Below are 20,650 nucleotides of genomic sequence, written 5' to 3' on the forward strand. Positions count from 1 at the left end.
TATACTTCTTTCCTCAACCAAATGATCAAAATTCTTAGAAAACTGAGCGTTTGATTAATGGTTTCAAAAGTATTGTAAGGATTTTCAGGTTTTGCATCCCATGCACCATTTACCCTTGGCCGTAACGAGTAACCCTAAATGTAGCACACAACGGACTCAATGCACACAGGGTGATCAAGTTCAACTTCAAATTTATTTATATAGCACTTTTTCAAAACAACATGTGTTGACCAAAGTACTGTACAATAAAATGGACAAAGCAGAAGACATAAAAGAAACATAGAATATTGTTTTAGAAGAGAATAAAATCATACAAAGAATAATGGTAACAAACTTATGATGAATCAAAAGCCAGAGAATAAAAATGGGTCTTTAGACAGATTTTAAAAGTATCCACTGTTGGGGAGGAAATGCCCGGTCTCCTCTGTGTTTTAGTCTGGACCTGGGGACAACCAAAAGCATTTGGTCTGCAGACCTCAAGGATCTTGGGGGAGAATACCAGGTTAGGAGATCAGCAAGATATGTAGGGGCTAGTCCATGCGCAAGGTCTTAAAAACAAGTGTTAAGATCTTAGAGTCAATTTGAAAGCTGACTGGCAGCCAGTGTAGTGATGCAAGTATAAGAGATAAATGATCTCACTTGCGTGTGCCAGTTAGGAGTCGTGCTGCCGCGTTTTGGACTAGCTACAGTTGGCCAGTTGATGAAGAGGTAACACCAAAGTAGAGGCTATTACAGAAGTTGAGATGAGATGAAGGCATGGATCGCTTTCTCAAAATCTCTGAAACAGAGAAAGGGTTTAACTTTTGCAATTAGGCGAAGATGAAAGAAGCTGGTTTTGACTACATTATTTATCTGTTTATCAAAGGTTAAATTGCTGTCAATTTAGTTTTCTGTTATAGTTTTCTAAGGGGCCAAGGTCATAAAGGTTAGAAGGACCAAAGACAATGACCTCAGTTTTCTGTTCATTTAGATTTAGAAAATTTAGAGCCATCCATGTCTTTACATCTTTCAGACAATTAAACAGTCCCTTCAGAGGATTTACTGATTTTAATTTCAGTGGAAGGTAAATCTGAGAATCGTCTGCGCAGCAATGAAACGAAATACCGTATTTTTTAAAAAATTGATCCCAACGAGAGCATGTAAATTTAAAAGAGGACCCTGCAAAAAAGCACGGTCCTTGGAGACAATGTGTCTGAATCTAACAGAAAAGTAAGATTAGATAAGTAGGATTTAAACCATTCCAAAACAAGCCCTTTAATTCTGACACATTGTTCCAGTCGACAGATAAGAATACTGTCATCTATTGTGTCAAAAGCAGCACTGTGGTCTAATAATATTAAAATAGCAGAATCTCCCAAGTCAGTAAAAGTTAAAAGGTCATTAGAAACTTTTAAAAGTGCTGTGGTGCGTTTCAAAACCAGTCTGGAATAGTTAACCAATGTCGTGTTGATCTAAAAAGGTCTGAAGCTGCAGAAGGACAATTTTCTCCAGAACTTTTGACAAAAAGGACAATTTAGAGATTGGACGGTAATTTGATAGAACTGTTGAGTCCAGATTCTGCTTTTTAAGGATGGGTTCCACCACATCATGTTTAAAGTCAGAGGGAACAGACCCAGACTGAAGACTGTTATTGTCAATGGAAAGCAAACATGTACCAACAGTGTCAAAAACATCTATCAGTAAGCTAGGTGGAATGATATCCAAGGTACATTTTGAAGGTTAACAAGTTTCTGACTACTTTATTAAGTAATGTAAGGGATACTGGCTCGGAGTGGTCAAAAACGGCCAAAGTTGGAGTATAAACACATGGGTCAGAAATGGGAGGAATAATGTGAGACCTGATATCTACAATTTTATTAATGAAGAATTTCAGTAGATTCTCACATGTTATGTTCACTGCTATATGAGGATCAATAGTAGGAGGATTAAGAACTGAATTTATAATACCAAATAAAATCAGAGGTTTATGGTAATTGTTGGACACGATCTTGGAAAAGTTTTTTGTTTTTGCTGCTCTTGCAGCTTTCTGGTAAGTTGACAGAGATTCTCTAAGTGCCTCAAACGACGCCTGGAGACAGTCCTTTTTCCACTTTCATTCCGCTTTACTACATACCTGTCTGCGTTCCCTGGTGTCATTATTCAACCATGGTGGGTTTTAGGTTTTAGATACCTGGTGGTAAAAGGAGCAATGTCTGCTTGTCTGGAAAGCAGTATTTCCAGACAAGCTTAATTGAACAGAGAAAGCAGACTATTAGTTGTCGAATGAGTGGACTTGTTAACAGGTGATGCCTGATTTAGATTTTTATAGGAGCAGCACATTTAATTTACCAGGCTGACCTGAAAAGAGACACTCAAATAAGACATGTGGTCCGAAAGATTTATGTTACAAATTTTAGTGTCAAGGAGTGATAGGCCGCAAGAAAGTACGACATCCAGGGTATGATTGCGTTCGTGAGTTGGGCCTTTGACTGACTGAACCACCTCCTCTAGCTTATCCGGGGGAACACCAAGGCATTCCCAGGCAAGCCGAGAGATATAATCTCTCCAGCGTGTCCTGGGTCTGCTCCAGGGCCTCCTCCCGGTGGGACATGCCCGGAACACCTCACCCAGGAGGCGCCCAGGAGGCATCTTTGTCAGATGCCCGAACCACCTCAGCTGGCTCCTTTCGATGTGGAGGAGCAGCGGCTCTACTCTGAGCCCCTCCCAGATGGCTGAACTTCTCACCCTATCTCTAAGGGAGAGGCCAGCCACCCTTCAGAGGAAGCTAATTTTCGCCGCTTGTATCCACAATCTCGTTCTTTCGGTCACTATCCACTAGGGATGGGTATCGTTTAGGTTTTATCTGATACCGGTGCCAAACCGGTACTTTTGAAACGGTGCTGGTGCTTAAACGGTGCTCAAACCGGTGCTTAAAGAATGGAGAACACAAAATTGGTCCAAAAACCTCTCATGTTCAGCTGTTTTTTTTGTAAAAAGAAAAAAACAATGTTAGCCTTTTCTGCAGCTATGGGGCATATATGGTATCACTCTTGGCTGGAAGCAGTGCTTAAACAATGGAAAAAACACAAACTTTGTCCAAAAACCTCTCATGTTTAACTGTTTTCCACTTTTTCTTTGGTCATTTTAGCCTTTTTGGCCAGGGTGAAGGGAGTACCTGCCATCAAACAAGAAGACAGCCGCATGTAGCTATGATGATGTTTGCTAGTTCACCTTACATGCATTAATGTAATAACGTGGTTAGCCTACTCAACATAAATTACACACGAACAACATTAAGCTACTCACGCAGAGAAGAACGGCTGCTGCTGCCATCATCATCAGTCATCATTTCTGCTATACTGGCAGGGCTAGGGGCCAGGACTCTCCTCTTCGGGTTTTTGGGGGATGTTGCTAACTCCGGGTCCCCTAACAGGCACCAAACCCGCAGTAGATGTGCACGGTGGCAGCAAGCTATCAAATACGGTGCATTTCTCGGCTTTTTAAAAAAACGCTATGCGTGGCCAGTAGGGGTGCAACGATACACAAAATTCACGGTTCGGTTCGGTTCGATACTTTGGTGTCACGGTTCGATATTTTTTCGATACAAAAAAAATGTTCATGCCTTTTTAATTTGTCATTTATTAAAATTATAAATATATATTTTAACTCAAAAGTACAGTTTTTAAATTTAACCCTAACCCTTGTGCGTGTTTTTTATTTTGACAGCGAATGCGCACCTGCGGACCACTTATGTGCAGCCCTGGTTATTTAGCTCGTCATATTGCAGCCACAGAAATTCTTTTGTCCATGAAACCATAAAGCTGCACTTTCTTTTTGCCTTATAGTCTGATTTGTCATAACTTCTCCGTTTTGTGGTAAGCTTTTCTTTGGCTGTCACTTCTTCACCCTGACCTGTCTTATTTGGCTCAGCAGAACTAAAATATATATACTGCTGCTTTTACACACACACTCACATGACGGTCAGCGATTCTCTGCGCGATCAACCTCTCACATGTTTAAGCTGCGGGAGATTTCACTTGTCATGTTTGCATAGTAAGCTAACGATTAATAAGACGATGTCAGAGGAATTGGTGCGCAAATTATCATCACTCACAGATCAGTGCTGTCGCTCTCTATACACAGTTCGCACGATTGCAAAGTGAAAGCAAAAAAACAAGCGCAAATTCAAACGCGATTTCAATATGTCACATATTGACAGTGGCTCACCGATACCAATGACATAATTACCCAGCTACATTTCTGAAAGAATGCAAAAGCATTGACATATATTTTTCCTTCCTACAATAGCCCGACGGGCAGGGCAGAGATAGATTTTGGTAGCCCGACTGAAAAAAATCGCTAGCTCCGGGACGTCGGGCTAGCGATATTGCGAGCCCTGTATCTGATTGAGGAATCACTCATCTTTGGAAAAGAGAGTTTATTACAGAGAAATGGCTCTTTCCAAAATAAAAGCTATACTATCCGCTTCTTCTGGGCTATATTCTCAGCAGCATAAGGAGAATCATGTGCTAACAGCTGTCTAAATGACTCGGCTAAAGTTAGTAGCATGCTTGTTGTTTTGGTCTTTGCACTAGGATGATGTCGGAGTAAATGTGCAGTCATATTCGTTGTGTTCCCACTAGTGCTTTCAGGTTAATCTCGTTGAAATGACCTTAACGCCACAACACTGCAAATCTCCGTTAACGAGCTACCGCCGATCGCCCCGTGTGTGGGGCTAGACGGCCAACACGTTAACGAGCTAACTGCGCTAACACACTAGTTCCCACCCATGTAATTGAGCATTGCATGGCACATCCAACATACTGTTTTACTTTAGTCCATGACTCGCTTACCTTCAGGGTCATACGTCACATGAAAACCAAAATAATTCCAAACGCCAGATCTGAATGAGGGTGGGGGAGGTCCATGTGTCTTGCTAGCTTGCCCTGCACTCTTCCTTCTGACTATGCTGTCTGTGTTGAGCGCTCAGTGGATCTGCGCTCAACAGTGCAGCCTAGGCGGAGTAGTCGAACGCAGATTCACTGAGCGCTCAACACAGACAGCATCATTGGAAGGAAAGTTGATAAAATAAATTACAAATGTTGTATTGTTCGATACATATGCGTACCGAACCGAAAGCACTGTATCGAACGGTTCAATATCGATACGAATATCGTTGCACCCCTAGTGGCCAGGTGTTTCATCGGATTTGAGGTGTTACCTCCTTTGACAGTATCACAGTATCAGCTTAAAGCACTTGTTGCTGCTGAGTTTGCATATTTTGCTGTGAAGTACAGCCAGACTTTTGACCGCTTCACCTTGGGCATTTTTAATCTGTAGCTCTGCTCTAAAAGAACGTACGTACCTGGACCCGCCTACTATCCTCGGAAACGTAAAATGATCGGCTAGAATCTAAAGTGTATCACAGCTCAGGAAAAAAAAAAGCACCGAAATAAAGCACTGAAATGTGCACTGCTTTTCGGCCTGGTTACTACCGTTTATGATGGCACTGGATACCGGTACCCATCCCTACTATCCACAGCTCGTGGCCATAGGGTGAGGGTAGGGACGTAGAACGACCGGTAAATTGAGAGTTTCGCTTTTACACTCAGCTCTCTCTTCACCACAACGGACTGGTACACCGTCCACATCACTGCACCAATCCGACTGTTGTCACCCACTCCTGTCACTCGTGAACAAGACCCCAAGATACTTAAACTTCTCCACTTGGGGCAGGAACTCGTCCCTAACCTGGAGTTAGCACCCCACCTGAGGACAATGGCCTCATATTAGGAGGTGGTGATTTCTCATTTCCACCGCTTCACACTCAGCTGAGAACCATTCCGGTGCAAGCTGGAGGCCATCACCCGATGAAGCCAACAGAAGCACGTCATCTACGAAAAGCAGACATGAGATTCTGAGACCACCCACAAGCTTGCGTGGTCTCATTTTTAAAAATTACAAATGGAATCGGTGGCAAAGGGCAGCCCTAGCGGAGTCCATCACCCACCGGAAACAAGTCTGACTTGATGTTGGCTATGCAGACCAAGCTATGCGGTTGTATAAGGATAGAATGGCCCGTAGCAATGGGCCAGAAACACTTATACTCCCCAAGCAGGTCACTCCGAGGGACATGGTCGAATGTCTTCTCCAGGTCCACAAAACACATACAGTGGGGCAAAAAAGTATTTAGTCAGCCACCAATTGTGCAAGTTCCCCCACCTAAAATGATGACAGAGGTCAGTAATTTGCACCAGAGGTACACTTCAACTGTGAGAGACAGAATGTGAAAAAAAAATCCATGAATCCACATGGTAGGATTTGTAAAGAATTTATTCGTAAATCAGGGTGGAAAATAAGTATTTGGTCAATAACAAAAATACAACTCAGTACTTTGTAACATAACCTTTGTTGGCAATAACAGAGGTCAAACGTTTACTATAGGTCTTTACCAGGTTTGCACACACAGTAGCTGGTATTTTGGCCCATTCCTCCATGCAGATCTTCTCGAGAGCAGTGATGTTTTGGGGCTGTCGCCGAGCAACACGGACTTTCAACTCCCGCCACAGATTTTCTATGGGGTTGAGGTCTGGAGACTGGCTAGGCCACTCCGGGACTTTCAAATGCTTCTTACGGAGCCACTCCTTTGTTGCCCGGGCGGTGTGTTTTGGATCATTGTCATGTTGGAAGACCCAGCCTCGTTTCATCTTCAAAGTTCTCACTGATGGAAGGAGGTTTTGGCTCAAAATCTCACGATACATGGCCCCATTCATTCTGTCCTTAACACGGATCAGTCGTCCTGTCCCCTTGGCAGAAAAACAGCCCCATAGCATGATGTTTCCACCCCCATGCTTCACAGTAGGTATGGTGTTCTTGGGATGCAACTCAGTATTCTTCTTCCTCCAAACACGACGAGTTGAGTTTATACCAAAAAGTTCTACTTTGGTTTCATCTGACCACATGACATTCTCCCAATCCTCTGCTGTATCATCCATGTGCTCTCTGGCAAACTTCAGACGGGCCTGGACATGCACTGGCTTCAGCAGCGGAACACGTCTGGCACTGCGGGATTTGATTCCCTGCCGTTGTAGTGTGTTACTGATGGTGACCTTTGTTACTTTGGTCCCAGCTCTCTGCAGGTCATTCACCAGGTCCCCCCGTGTGGTTCTGGGATCTTTGCTCACCGTTCTCATGATCATTTTGACCCCACGGGATGAGATCTTGCGTGGAGCCCCAGATCGAGGGAGATTATCAGTGGTCTTGTATGTCTTCCATTTTCTGATGATTGCTCCCACAGTTGATTTTTTCACACCAAGCTGCTTGCCTATTGTAGATTCACTCTTCCCAGTCTGGTGCAGGTCTACAATACTTTTCCTGGTGTCCTTCGAAAGCTCTTTGGTCTTGGCCATGGCGGAGTTTGGAGTCTGACTGTTTGAGGCTGTGGACAGGTGTCTTTTATACAGATGATGAGTTCAAACAGGTGCCATTCATACAGGTAACGAGTGGGGGACAGAAAAGCTTCTTACAGAAGACGTTACAGGCCTGTGAGAGCCAGAGATTTTCCTTGTTTGAGGTGACCAAATACTTATTTTCCACCCTGATTTACGAATAAATTCTTTACAAATCCTACCATGTGAATTCATGGATTTTTTTTTCACATTCTGTCTCTCACAGTTGAAGTGTACCTCTGGTGCAAATTACTGACCTCTGTCATCATTTTAAGTGGGGGAACTTGCACAATCGGTGGCTGACTAAATACTTTTTTGCCCCACTGTATAGACTGGTTGGGCAAACTCCCATGCACACTCCAGGATCCTCGAGAGGGTAAAGAGCTGGTCCAGTGTTCCACGACCAGGGGGAAAACCGCATTTTTACTCCTGTATCCGAGGTTCAACTAATGGACAGACTCTCCTTACCAGCACCCTATCATAGACTTTCCCAGGGAGGCTGAGGAGTGTGATCCCCCTTTAGTTGGAATACACCCTCCATTAATCGCTACCTTATCATGGTGGAGGAGTTTGTTAGGGTGTCCCAATGACAAACTGGTCCTGAGTGAGGTACCAGACAAAGAGCGATTGAAAAGACCTCTATGAGTTTACAATCAAGGGAACAGTTCACACTGCCCGGGATTGGGTTACCGGGGCCCCACCCTGGAGCCAGGCATGGGGATGGTGCCTGAGGGTGAGTGTCTGGTGACTGGATCTTAGTCCATGGACCCTGTAGGCCCACCACCTGCAGGAGGCGCTGTAGGGGTCAGGTGTAATCTATGTCGGGCCATGTAATTGAGCATTGCGTGGCACATCCGACATACTTTTTTACTTTTGTCCATGACGCGCTTACCTTCAGGGTCATACTTCACATGAAGACCAAAATAGTTCCAAAGGCCAGATCTGAATGAGGGTGGGGGAGGTTCAATTTGCCATGTTGCAACAAGCTTAGCTCCTGTCTTGCAAGCTTGCGCTGCGCTCAGTGGATCTGCGCTCGACAGTGCAGCCTAGGCGGACTGGTCGAACGCAGATCCACTGAGCGCTCAACACAGACAGCATCGTTAGAAGAAAAGTTGATAAAATAAATTACATTTTTGTATTGTTCAATACATATGCTTACCGAACCGAAAGCACTGTATCGAACGGTTCAATATCGATACGAGTATCGTTGCACCCCTAGTATTTATATATAAACATACATGTTAGCAGAGACGGGTCTTCCAGCAGAATCTGCATGAATATTGAAGATACTTATTGTCTAGACGGAGGAATAATCACACGTGGGGCATCGGCTTTTACCGGAACATTCACACCAAAAGGTGACTTTGTTTATTGAACTCTCGCGTATACTCCGCAGCATAACAGGAAGCATCCTTTCAAAATAAAATCACAACAGATGACAATGAGGGCATACCTATTAAGTAGCTCAACACCCCCACTTGCACTCACGTTGTCAGCTTTACATGCATTCCAAAAGAAACAGTTTTTCTTTACTATTTGTTTACACTCCAAACATATATTTCTCAAACTTCAATAACTTCCCCTTTGTTGCTGGCTTTGTCATAACATCGGCCACCATCGGACCTGTCGAACAATATTCCAATATCAAATTTCCAGCATTAACTGTTGAGCTCACAAAATGATACTTGATATCGATATGCTTACACCTCTGTCTGTTAACAGGATTCTTTGCCAATGCAATAGTCCCTTGATTGTCCTAAAAAATCTTTGGTGGTCCCTTTTGATGCTCATACATGCTTTGCAACAGTTGTGTCAAGTACAAACATTCTTGTGTTGTTGCTGCCAAAGCTATGTACTCTGCTTCACAAGTTGACAAGGCAACAGTTGGCTGCTTCTTTGTTCGCCATGACACCAAAGTACCTTCTTCATTCAGGCTTATGCAGTAACCTGTAGTACTCCTCCTGTCAGTCACATCTGCAGCCCAGTCTGAGTCACTGTGACCTTGTACTCTCAAATCTTTGTCACTTTTCCTGTAGCACAATGTCTTGTCTTCTGATTGTTTCTCGTTAAACAATTTTTATTCGTTATCAAGAATAGCATAAAACATAACAACCAAACAGAAAAGAAAGAAAGAACCACCCACACACACACACACACAAAAAAAACATATTTTCACTCAATTACCCACAGATATAGAAAGAGAAAAAGATAAACTCCAAGAATGAATTATCCTTTACACTTACTTCCTATTTAACTGAGAACATCTTAATCGCAACCACCCCCCCTCAACAGTTGGGACAAATCATCTGGCAAATAAGAAAGAAAAGGGACCAAACATTGAGAAAGAGACCCTCATTTCCTCCTAAAATAGCAGCAGTTCTTTTGTGAGGAATAACTTTAAATAATTCTCTGTACCACAACGTCACAGAGGGAGGTTTATCCTTAACCCAATTAATGAGAATACATTTACTAGCTACCAGCAATAGTTTGTCACATAATTTGCGCTGCAAGTGATTCAATGTTACTTCTTTTGAGGCTAGGCCAAGAAGAAAATACCCAGGGTCCCTTTGAATCAGATTGTTAAAAATATTACTTAGTTCTTGAGATATGAAGCTCCAAAATCTTTTGATTAATTTACATTCCCAAAAGTAATGTAAAAAAGTGCCAGTTTCTTTTTGACATTTACTACAAAAATGGGAAATATGAGGTACAATCTTATGCAAGACATTAGGAGCTATATTCAATTCAATTCAATTCAATTTAATTTATATAGCACCAAATCACAACAAAAGTCGCCTCAAGGCGCTTCATAGATACAGAGAAAAACCCAACAATCATATGACCCCCTATGAGAAGGCACTTTGGCGAAAGTGGGAAGGAAAAACTCCCTTTTAACAGGAAGAAACCTCCGGCAGAACCAGGCTCAGGGAGGGGCGGGGCCATCTGCTGCGACCGGTTGGGGTGAGAGAAGGAAGACAGGATAAAAGACATGCTGTGGAAGAGACACAGAGGTTAATAACAGATATGATTCAATGCAGAGAGGTCTGTTAATACATAGTGAGTGAGAAAGGTCACTGGAAAGGAAAAACTCAATGCATCATGGGAATCCCCCGGCAGCCTACGTCTATTGCAGCATAACTAAGGGAGGATTCAGGGTCACCTGGTCCAGCCCTAACTATATGCTTTAGCAAAGAGGAAAGTTTTAAGCCTAAGCTTAAAAGTAGAGATAGTGTCTGTCTCCCGAATCCAAACTGGAAGCTGGTTCCACAGAAGAGGGGCCTGAAAACTGAAGGCTCTCCCTCCCATTCTACTTTTAAATACTCTAGGAACAACAAGTAGGCCTGCAGAGCGAGAGCGAAGTGCTCTAATAGGGTGATATGGTACTACAAGGTCATTAAGATAAGATGGGGCCTGATTATTTAAGACCTTGTATGTGAGGAGCAGGATTTTGAATTCAACTCTGGACTTAACAGGAAGCCAATGAAGGGAAGCCAAAACAGGAGAAATATGCTCTCTCTTTCTGGTCCCTGTCAGTACTCTTGCTGCAGCATTTTGGATTAGCTGAAGGCTTTTCAGTGAGTTTTTAGGACATCCTGATAATAATGAATTACAGTCGTCCAGCCTGGAAGTAATAAATGCATGAACTAGTTTTTCAGCGTCACTCTGAGACAGGATATTTCTAATTTTAGAGATGTTGCGCGAATGGAAGAAAGCAGTCTTACATATTTGTTTAATATGTGCGTTGAAGGACATGTCCTGGTCAAAAATGACTCCAAGGTTCCTCACAGCATTACTGGAGGCCCAGGTAATGCCATCCAGAGTAAGAATCTGGTTAGATACCATATTTCTAAGCTTTTCAGGGCCGAGTACAATAACCTCAGTTTTATCTGAATTAAGAAGCAGAAAGTTAGCGGCCATCCAGGTCTTTATGTCTTTAAGACATTCCTGCAGTTTAACTCATTGGTGTGTGTTATCTGGCTTCATGGACAGATAGAGCTGGGTGTCATCAGCATAGCAGTGAAAATGTATGCTATGTCTTCTAATGATGCTGCCTAAGGGAAGCATGTATAATGTAAACAGAATTGGTCCTAGCACTGAACCCTGTGGAACTCCATAATTAACCTCAGTGTGTGAAGAGGACTCTCCATTTACATGCACAAATTGGAGTCTATTAGATAGATATGATACAAACCACTGCAGTGCAGTACCTGTATAAAGGCGATGTATGATTTTGTATTGGGTTTCTCGCAAGCGGTTGCAAGTAAAAGTGGAACTACTCATGTTAATGGCTCCTTTCCACTCCTCTTCGGTATATTGATTATTAAGATCTCTCTCCCATTTATAAATAGCGCTCAGTGTGTTGCTACTAAGAGTATATAGGAGAGAATAAAAAGCTGAGATAAAATGAGTTCTGTCTTTTCACTTAATAAGAAATGTCTCAATATCATCATATATAACTATTTCTGAAGACTGTGGAATTCTAGAATGAACGAAGTTACGAACCTGGAGAAAGCCAAAAAAATGGTCTCTAGGAATATTAAAATTTGACTGCAATTGCTCAAAGTTCATCAGTGTGTTGTTTTGATACAAATTGCCAATTACCCTTAATCCCTTTTTGTGCCACTTATCGAACATACTACGAGACATTCCTGGAACAAAATCTTTGTTTCTCAGTAAAGGAGTCAAGAATGAAGTGCAATCTTCTCTACCCAACATTTTACGCATTTCCCCCCAGACCCTTATTGTATTATAAATGATTGGGTTATTCTTAATCCCCATTTGTAATATTGTTTTTTTGTCACAGACAGCTAAGCTCCAAAGGGAATAAGGTAAAGTGGACCAAGAGTCTAGGTGAGAGTGAGAATTTAGATAAGCATGTAGCCACTCCCATAAGACACGGCTATGACATGCCCATGTCTTTTGATTGTTTCAAATACCTTAGAACATGTTTCACAGTAGTCCAATGTTCCACAGCTGGTTCTTTGAAGTGCTGTGACAGCTTACTTACAACAAAACTCAAATCTGGTCGTGTGCAAGAGGTCAAGTAAATAAGGCTACCTACTGCCTCTCTGTACATTCTGACATTGTTCATTTTCTCAGCATCATCATTGTAGTTCAACTTTTGTTCACAAGGAGTTGATCTTGGTTTACAGTCTTGCATTTGAAATCTTTCCAGTATGTTTTCTGCATATCTCTCTTGTGACATTTTTACACAATCTTTGGTTTGCTCAAAATCAATACCAAGAAAATGTTTGAGTTTCTCCATATGTTTCATTTTGAACCTTGCAGTTAGCATTCCCTTCACAGTTTTCAAAACCCTTTCATCACTGGCTGCAATAATAATATCATCAACCCATATAATCATGATCACTTTGTCTTTTCCTGTTTTCCTTGTGTAAACACAATGATCTACAGGACTCTGCATGAAGCCGTTCTCTATCAAATAGTCATGTAATGTCCTGTTCCAGTTTCGGCCTGACTGTTTAAGCCCATAAAGTGACTTTTCCAGCTTGTAGACCAGTTTCTCATCTGTTTTTCCTTTTACTTCATAGCCTTCTGGCTGCTCAATATAAACTTCAAAGTCTATTGGTGCATGCAAGTATGCAGTTTTTACATCCATCTGATGCAAAATCAGGTTTTCTTGTATTGCACACTGCATCAATACTCTTATGCTTGTCAGGTTAGCAGTCGGAGAAAAAGTTTCATCATAGTCTATCCCAAAACACTGGCTGTAACCTTTAGCTATGTACCGTGCTTTATATTTTTTTGATCCATCACCACTGTTTTTCTTCACATATACCCATCTACCCCCCACTGCTTTCTTTCCCTCAGGTAAGCTTGTTAGGGTAAAGGTGTTGTTCTCTTTTAAGGATTGCATTTCCTCATCCATAGCTGCTTTCCACTCTCTAGAGTTGGGTGACTTTACAGCTTCACTGAATGTCACGGGTGAGTTACTTATCAGTCTGTAACAGTAGTCTATGTTAGTCAGCACTTGATCATCAATGTCTTCTCCTGACTCATATTCATTTAGATAATCTGGTTTCTTTCTTGTTCTAGAAGGATACCTTCTGGAGTTTTCAATCTCATCACTAAGTGGCATCTGACTGTTCACTTCTGGTTGGTTGTCAGTACCTGGTTCCTGTGAACTGGTACTGGGGCTTTCCCTGTTCACGTTTGGTCTCTCCCTCACCTGTATGTCCTCATCCTCAGATGTTATATCAGTTTGTGTTTGCTTTTCCTCATTGTGTTTGGTTAAAAACTTAACCAGCCTAAACTTTTGCACTTTAGCGCTGTCTGGGAAATAAACCTTGTATGCTGGACTGTTTTTGTCGTAGCCTACAAAAGTCCCTTTTGTACACTTAGAATCCAGCTTACCCTTGTCTTGCTTGTAAGCATAACACTCACTCCCAAACTTTCGCATTCTGGATAGATTGGGCTTCCGCCCAGTCAGCAAAAAGTAAGGTGTCTGCCCTGTCCGGTTGTTAAAGCACCTGTTTCTCACAATAGCTGCTGTTTGAACTGCATACGTCCATAATTCCTTTGGTATGGCACTCTCAATAAGCATGCACCTTCGCATATCAAAAAGTGTTCTCCAGCCACGTTCTGCTGTACCATTCTGGTGAGGGGAATATGGGGCTGAAGTTTCATGTCTTATTCCATGTTTGTTTAACAATACCTGGTAACTCTTTGCCATGAACTCTGTGCCGTTGTCTGACCTGATACACTTTACCTTCCCGTGTGGGGCTGTATCGGCCAAAAAGATTTCAGTTGCTGCATTTTTTCACTTTTGTTTTTGAGAAAATATACAAATACTGCACCGGAAAAGTCATCGGTAAACAATAATGCATATCTGTGTCCATCTCGTGATTCTGGATCTATCGGCCCTGCTAGATCCGTATGTACCAGCTCGAGAGGTTTCTCAGCTCTTCTCTCAGGGTTTCTATTCCTAGTCTGGACAAATTTTCCCTGGATACACACCTCACAGTTCAAACTTTGGTTGTCTGTTTTCCCCTTGATTTTCATACCTTCAACCACATTTTGTAACTTCAGAATGTCTCTATGATTGCAATGTCCCAAAATTTCGTGCCATGTCTGCACATCAAAACAATTATTACACTTATCATCATACTCACTTACAGTTTCAAGGTAATAAAGTCTGTTGTGCTCATGGATGTAGAACTTTGTACCGTCTCTGTGTTGAAGGACGTTCCTTCCTTTCTTAAAGATGATAGTAGCTCCGTTCGTGGTGGCCGCTCTCACAGAGAAGATATTCTGTGGAAATGAGGGAATGCATAGGGCGTCTTTCAGTGTTGTTTTACACTGTCTCCCTCTGCTGTCAATCAAGCACACCTCTGCATCTCCTCTGCCTTCAGCCACTCCTTTACACCTGGTGCCATCAGCTAATTCCACACAGTGTGTTCCCGGCTGGAAGTCGTCATTAAATTTCTTGAACGCTGTTTTATCATTCAGGATGTGTGATGTTGCGCCAGTATCCACCATCAGGCCTTTGGTCCTGATGTCCTGTCGCTGTTGAGGTTCCGCGTTATGAGGTGCCGTAAGGGACATTATTACTGAAACGCTCTCACACACACAACTGAAACGCTCTCACACACACAACTGAAACGCTCTCACACACACTACTGAAATTTTAGCTCTCACACACACAACTGAAACGCTCTCACACACACTACTGAAATTTTAGCTCTCACACACACAACTGAAACGCTCTCACACACACAACTGAAACGCTCTCACACACACTACTGAAACGCTCTCACACACACTACTGAAATTTTAGCTCTCACACACACTACTGAAACGCTCTCACACACACTACTGAAATTTTAGCTCTCACACACACTACTGAAACGCTCTCACACACACTACTGAAATTTTAGCTCTCACACACACTACTGAAACGCTCTCACACACACTACTGAAATTTTAGCTCTCACACACACAACTGAAACGCTCTCACACACACTACTGAAACGCTCTCACACGCACTACTGAAATTTTAGCTCTCACACACACCACTGAAACGCTCTCACACACACAACTGAAACGCTCTCACACACACTACTGAAACGCTCTCACACACACAACTGAAACGCTCTCACACACACTACTGAAACGCTCTCACACACACTACTGAAATTTTAGCTCTCACACACACAACTGAAACGCTCTCACACACACAACTGAAACGCTCTCACACACACTACTGAAACGCTCTCACACACACCACTGAAATTTTAGCTCTCACACACACAACTGAAACGCTCTCACACACACAACTGAAACGCTCTCACACACACTACTGAAACGCTCTCACACACACAACTGAAACGCTCTCACACACACTACTGAAACGCTCTCACACACACTACTGAAATTTTAGCTCTCACACACACAACTGAAACGCTCTCACACACACTACTGAAACGCTCTCACACACACTACTGAAAAACCAAGTCATTTCAGTTGAACAGGAAGGCATTTCAGTTAAACAGGAAGTTAATTCTTGACAAGGAAACTGAAAGAAAAAGTGTTAGATTTCAAACAAACCACTACACAGATGTCTACTCAGCAACCTGTTAGTTAGGGGTGGGTTTTTATAATCGATTTATTGATTAAAATCGATTCTGGCTTGGATAACGTGAAATCGATTCATTAAAATCCTGAATCGATTTTTTAATATAAATTTATTTTACCCGAAATGCCAGAATCTCTGGTGAAACCTCACAAAATTTCAACAACCACCAAACAGCTAAGACAGTAAATGAGAGCAGGTACACGGCTTCTGCACAAAGACGTAAACACACAGCGCGGACCCGCGGATCAGAATCAGTGAGATGTCGCCTTTCTCACCCGACAGCACGGACACGGTCGGGGCTGAAAGCCGACAGCTCGCTGACTCTGATCTGTCGGCAGGTCCGCGCTTTGTTTTCACGCCGTTTTTGCGCCGATTCTAAAGCTGTTAGTTTTATCTCTCTCCAAACAATATTGACTGAACCAGCAGCAAAAGAAGATCCAAACTGCGCTTCACATAAACATCGTCATGAATTCCCTCACTGTTTTGCTTCCACCACGATAAAATCGCACGTCATGCACAGCCCTCTCTTTCTCTCTCTCTGTACTTCAAGAACAGTTTCCCGTCTAAAAATCTGTTTTCTGTATTATTCGCTTGCTTGTTATGCACAAGTCTACTGTTGTTTACAGCGCAGTCGGCCGCTGTTTTTTTTTTTTTTCATTTTACATACTTCCGAAAAGAAAACCTAATTTCTGCCGTTCAATACTGAATAAATTTAAACTTTTTAAAATTATGCAAAATGCAAAACGTTAGCCGTGTCTCTAATAAAACCGCTGTAACGTCAGAGGTAACGTTCATATGTTGATTAATGGTTTTCTTTCGTTTTTGATGTACTGCAGAATATTTTTTATAAAATCCCAGGCCAGGAAAACCACCTTCATGTTTTTCTGTGTTTTATCTTCAGCTACTTTGACACAAAGGCATCTGCTGTGATGCTCACACCTTTGATAAAGTCTTGCGTGTGTCAGCTTCCTTTTTTTAAATACAAAAATATGTAAATGTACTGATCTGAATTATAATATTTCTGACTGTCAAAATTCCCCATAATCAAATCGAATTGAATTGAATCGAATCGTGGAACAAATCGATTCTGGACCTTAGTGAGACAGCTGCATTACTTAACAATATATTAGCCTCAGCATAAGTCAAAGTTTAGAATAGCGGGAGACGTGCATTATCCTGGTTATTTTTTTGGCATATGTGCTTTTTGTCTTTTTTAGCAAAGAAAAATATCTTAAAATCATCAATAAAACCAGGGAGAGAAGGCTTAGCGTTCCTCCATTTAGCACAATGGATATGATATTTACTCAAAAGTATGATGATGTTAATAATGTCTGAGACATCCAATGCTAGATGATCCATATAAAAAAAAATTATGATGTAATTCAAACAGTGGCACATCATTAATATTTAGGGAAATCCAATTTTTTAAGTTGCACCAAATACATTGTGTGATAGGGCATAGGAAAAAAAAAGATGTTCTAGGGTTTCATTTTCATCAGTTCAAAAAGAACACTGATCCACCTCAAAGCCAAATCTCTTTTTTTTTTAGAAATTCTGCCACAGTATTAGTTTTGTTTAAAGTGTGTTTCTTTAACTTTAGGTAGAATAGGCTATTTCATAAATTTTTAGTATGCTTTATCCAGTGTATATGAAATAACTAAATTAGAACCATGCCATGTCACCATTCTGTTGTAACTATGAAATATTTTGTCTTTGAAGAAACTACTAACAAATTTCTTATTGCATTTTTATCAAACAGCTGACATTGCCCTAGCAATAAATTTGGGAGCACTGATGAGAAATTATTGTATATCATAAAAATTTTAATCAAATGAAGCAGAGGCAGTGGGACCAGTTCACAAAATTTGTTATATTCTCTTTGAGAACAGTTTAGACAATATTTTTCTGAAAAGTCTGTGTAACTTAGAATGACACCGTTATCATCCAACAAATCTGTTATGAATATAATATTTTTGTTCAAACCAGTCACTCTTGAAAATTGATTTTTGATTAAGTGTTATTACCCTATTATTCCATAAGGTTGAATTATGGGGAGAAGTTGAAAATCTCATTTTCCCAAAAATGCAACGTCTGTTTTGGAAAGTTTGATATCTTTATGGGGATTTTATTTGCCGCAAAATCACATTTCAAAATAAAGTCTAATCCTGTATACTATTTTATTAAACAAGAATCATGGGATGTGGAGCTAAGTAGAGTCTGGCTGTGACAGACAAGATTTTAACCATTTAATTCTAAGGGTGCCAACCATAAATTCCAATTCTGGAGTTTTGATACCACCTTTATTGTATCCCTTCACAAGCTGAGATCTTTCTATGTAATGGGTTTTATTCCTCCACAAAAATTCGAACACATTTCTATTTATGGTTTTCATGGTATTTATCGTTTTTTTATTTTTATATCGTTTACGTGGCGCAAAAAAGGTTGAGGACTGCTGTACTAGCAGGTTGCTGAGTAGAAATCCTTGTAGTGTTTTGAAATATACCACTTTTTCCATCAGTTTCCTTGTCAGGAAACAACTTCCTGTTCAGCAGAAATGCCTCTGGTTTCAGTGGTGTGTGTGAGAGCGTTTCAGTAGTGTGTGTGAGAGCGTTTCAGTAGTGTGTGTGAGAGCATTTCAGTAGTGTGTGTGAGAGCGTTTCAGTAGTGTGTGTGAGAGCGTTTCAGTAGTGTGTGTGAGAGCTAAAATTTCAGTAGTGTGTGTGAGAGCGTTTCAGTTGTGTGTGTGAGAGCGTTTCAGTAGTGTGTGTGAGAGCATTTCAGTAGTGTGTGTGAGAGCTAAAATTTCAGTAGTGTGTGTGAGAGCGTTTCAGTTGTGTGTGTTAGAGCGTTTCAGTAGTGTGTGTGAGAGCGTTTCAGTTGTGTGTGTGAGAGCGTTTCAGTAGTGTGTGTGAGAGCGTTTCAGTTGTGTGTGTGAGAGCGTTTCAGTAGTGTGTGTGAGAGCTAAAATTTCAGTAGTGTGCGTGAGAGCTAAAATTTCAGTGGTGTGTGTGAGAGCGTTTCAGTAGTGTGTGTGAGAGCATTTCAGTAGTGTGTGTGAGAGCGTTTCAGTTGTGTGTGTGAGAGCGTTTCAGTTAGGTGTGTGAGAGCGTTTCAGTAGTGTGTGTGAGAGCTAAAATTTCAGTAGTGTGCGTGAGAGCTAAAATTTCAGTGGTGTGTGTGAGAGCTAAAATTTCAGTGGTGTGTGTGAGAGCGTTTCAGTAGTGTGTGTGAGAGCGTTTCAGTAGTGTGTGTGAGAGCGTTTCAGTTGTGTGCGTGAGAGCTAAAATTTCAGTGGTGTGCGTGAGAGCGTTTCAGTTGTGTGTGTGAGAGCTAAAATTTCAGTAGTGTGTGTGAGAGCGTTTCAGTTGTGTGTGTGAGAGCTAAAATTTCAGTGGTGTGCGTGAGAGCGTTTCAGTAGTGTGTGTGAGAGCTAAAATTTCAGTAGTGTGTGTGAGAGCGTTTCAGTTGTGTGTGTGAGAGCTAAAATTTCAGTAGTGTGCGTGAGAGCTAAAATTTCAGTGGTGTGTGTGAGAGCTAAAATTTCAGTGGTGTGTGTGAGAGCGTTTCAGTAGTGTGTGTGAGAGCGTTTCAGTAGTGTGTGTGAGAGCGTTTCAGTTGTGTGCGTGAGAGCTAAAATTTCAGTGGTGTGCGTGAGAGCGTTTCAGTTGTGTGTGTGAGAGCTAAAATTTCAGTAGTGTGTGTGAGAGCGTTTCAGTAGTGTGTGTGAGAGCTAAAATTTCAGTAGTGTGTGTGAGAGTGTTTCAGTAATAATGTCCCTTACGGCACCTCATACCGCGTAGTCATCGCTCATCCGGAAGACATAGGCGTCGTCGCTCTCTGCGTTGCCGCCCTCCTCCGAGGCTGTGCGCGCTTCATCATTCCGTTGTCGTCTCCTGCAAGTTGACTCTCGATGGGTGTTGCTTCTACAGTGACCGCACCACTGTTTGTAGCGGCATGCTCTGGCCTTGTGTCCCCGCTGGCCACACTTAAAACAGACTATGTCTGACATGTCTCTCCTGTGATCACTAGCAGCTGCTGCGGGTCTCGCGTTGGGTTGCACTCTCGCCTTCATGATGTTATCCTCTTGTTCTTGTTGTTAGCTGCGGAGTTTTGTTTTAAATTCCGCAAACTTGATTTCTGATTCACTTTGCGTAATGTGAAGAGAAAAAGGTTTAAATGCTTCTGGTAAACATTTTAACACCATCGCTACAAGCAGACCATCACTAAGTGTCTCTCCAGCATTTCTCAGGGCTGTAATAAATGTCTCTGCGCGTATGATGTACTCGGTGACGCTTTCACTGCTTGCTTTCTTCAGAGAAGTCAGTTCTCTGACTTCTCTGATAAAGGCTGATAAAGGCTGATAATTCTTGGTTTACCTTTTCCCGCATAATAGTCTCGTAAAATTTTCAGTGCCTCGCGTCCATCATCGGCAGCTTCTTTCTCTCTGCATAGGCCTGGGCATTCTTATCTTCGTCGTCCTCATCTTCGTCATCACTTTTAAATATTGTGTCTTTCAGACCTTGTAATCTAAGATGTCCCAAAAAACTTGTCTCCCACAGTTCATAATTCTTCTCGTCTCCGTCAAAAACCAACCTTACCCATCGGCCACTGGGTTCACCTGCACGCT

The 20,650-nt window shown here is 41.9% G+C and overlaps 1 protein-coding gene across 1 annotated transcript in view; it reads left to right on the forward strand.

Annotated features, from left to right (window-relative positions):
• The window catches only part of LOC146611553 (transcription regulator protein BACH2-like), a 59,860-nt gene that overhangs the window by 21,792 nt on the left and 17,418 nt on the right, over nt 1–20,650 (forward strand). The gene's annotated exons all lie outside the window — the stretch shown is intronic.

This window comes from Diplotaxodon limnothrissa, linkage group LG19 (genome assembly GCF_057381915.1).
Source record: "Diplotaxodon limnothrissa isolate DT_005_m linkage group LG19, D_limnothrissa_male_GT1.1, whole genome shotgun sequence".
In the NCBI taxonomy this organism is placed as follows: Eukaryota; Metazoa; Chordata; class Actinopteri; order Cichliformes; family Cichlidae; genus Diplotaxodon; species Diplotaxodon limnothrissa.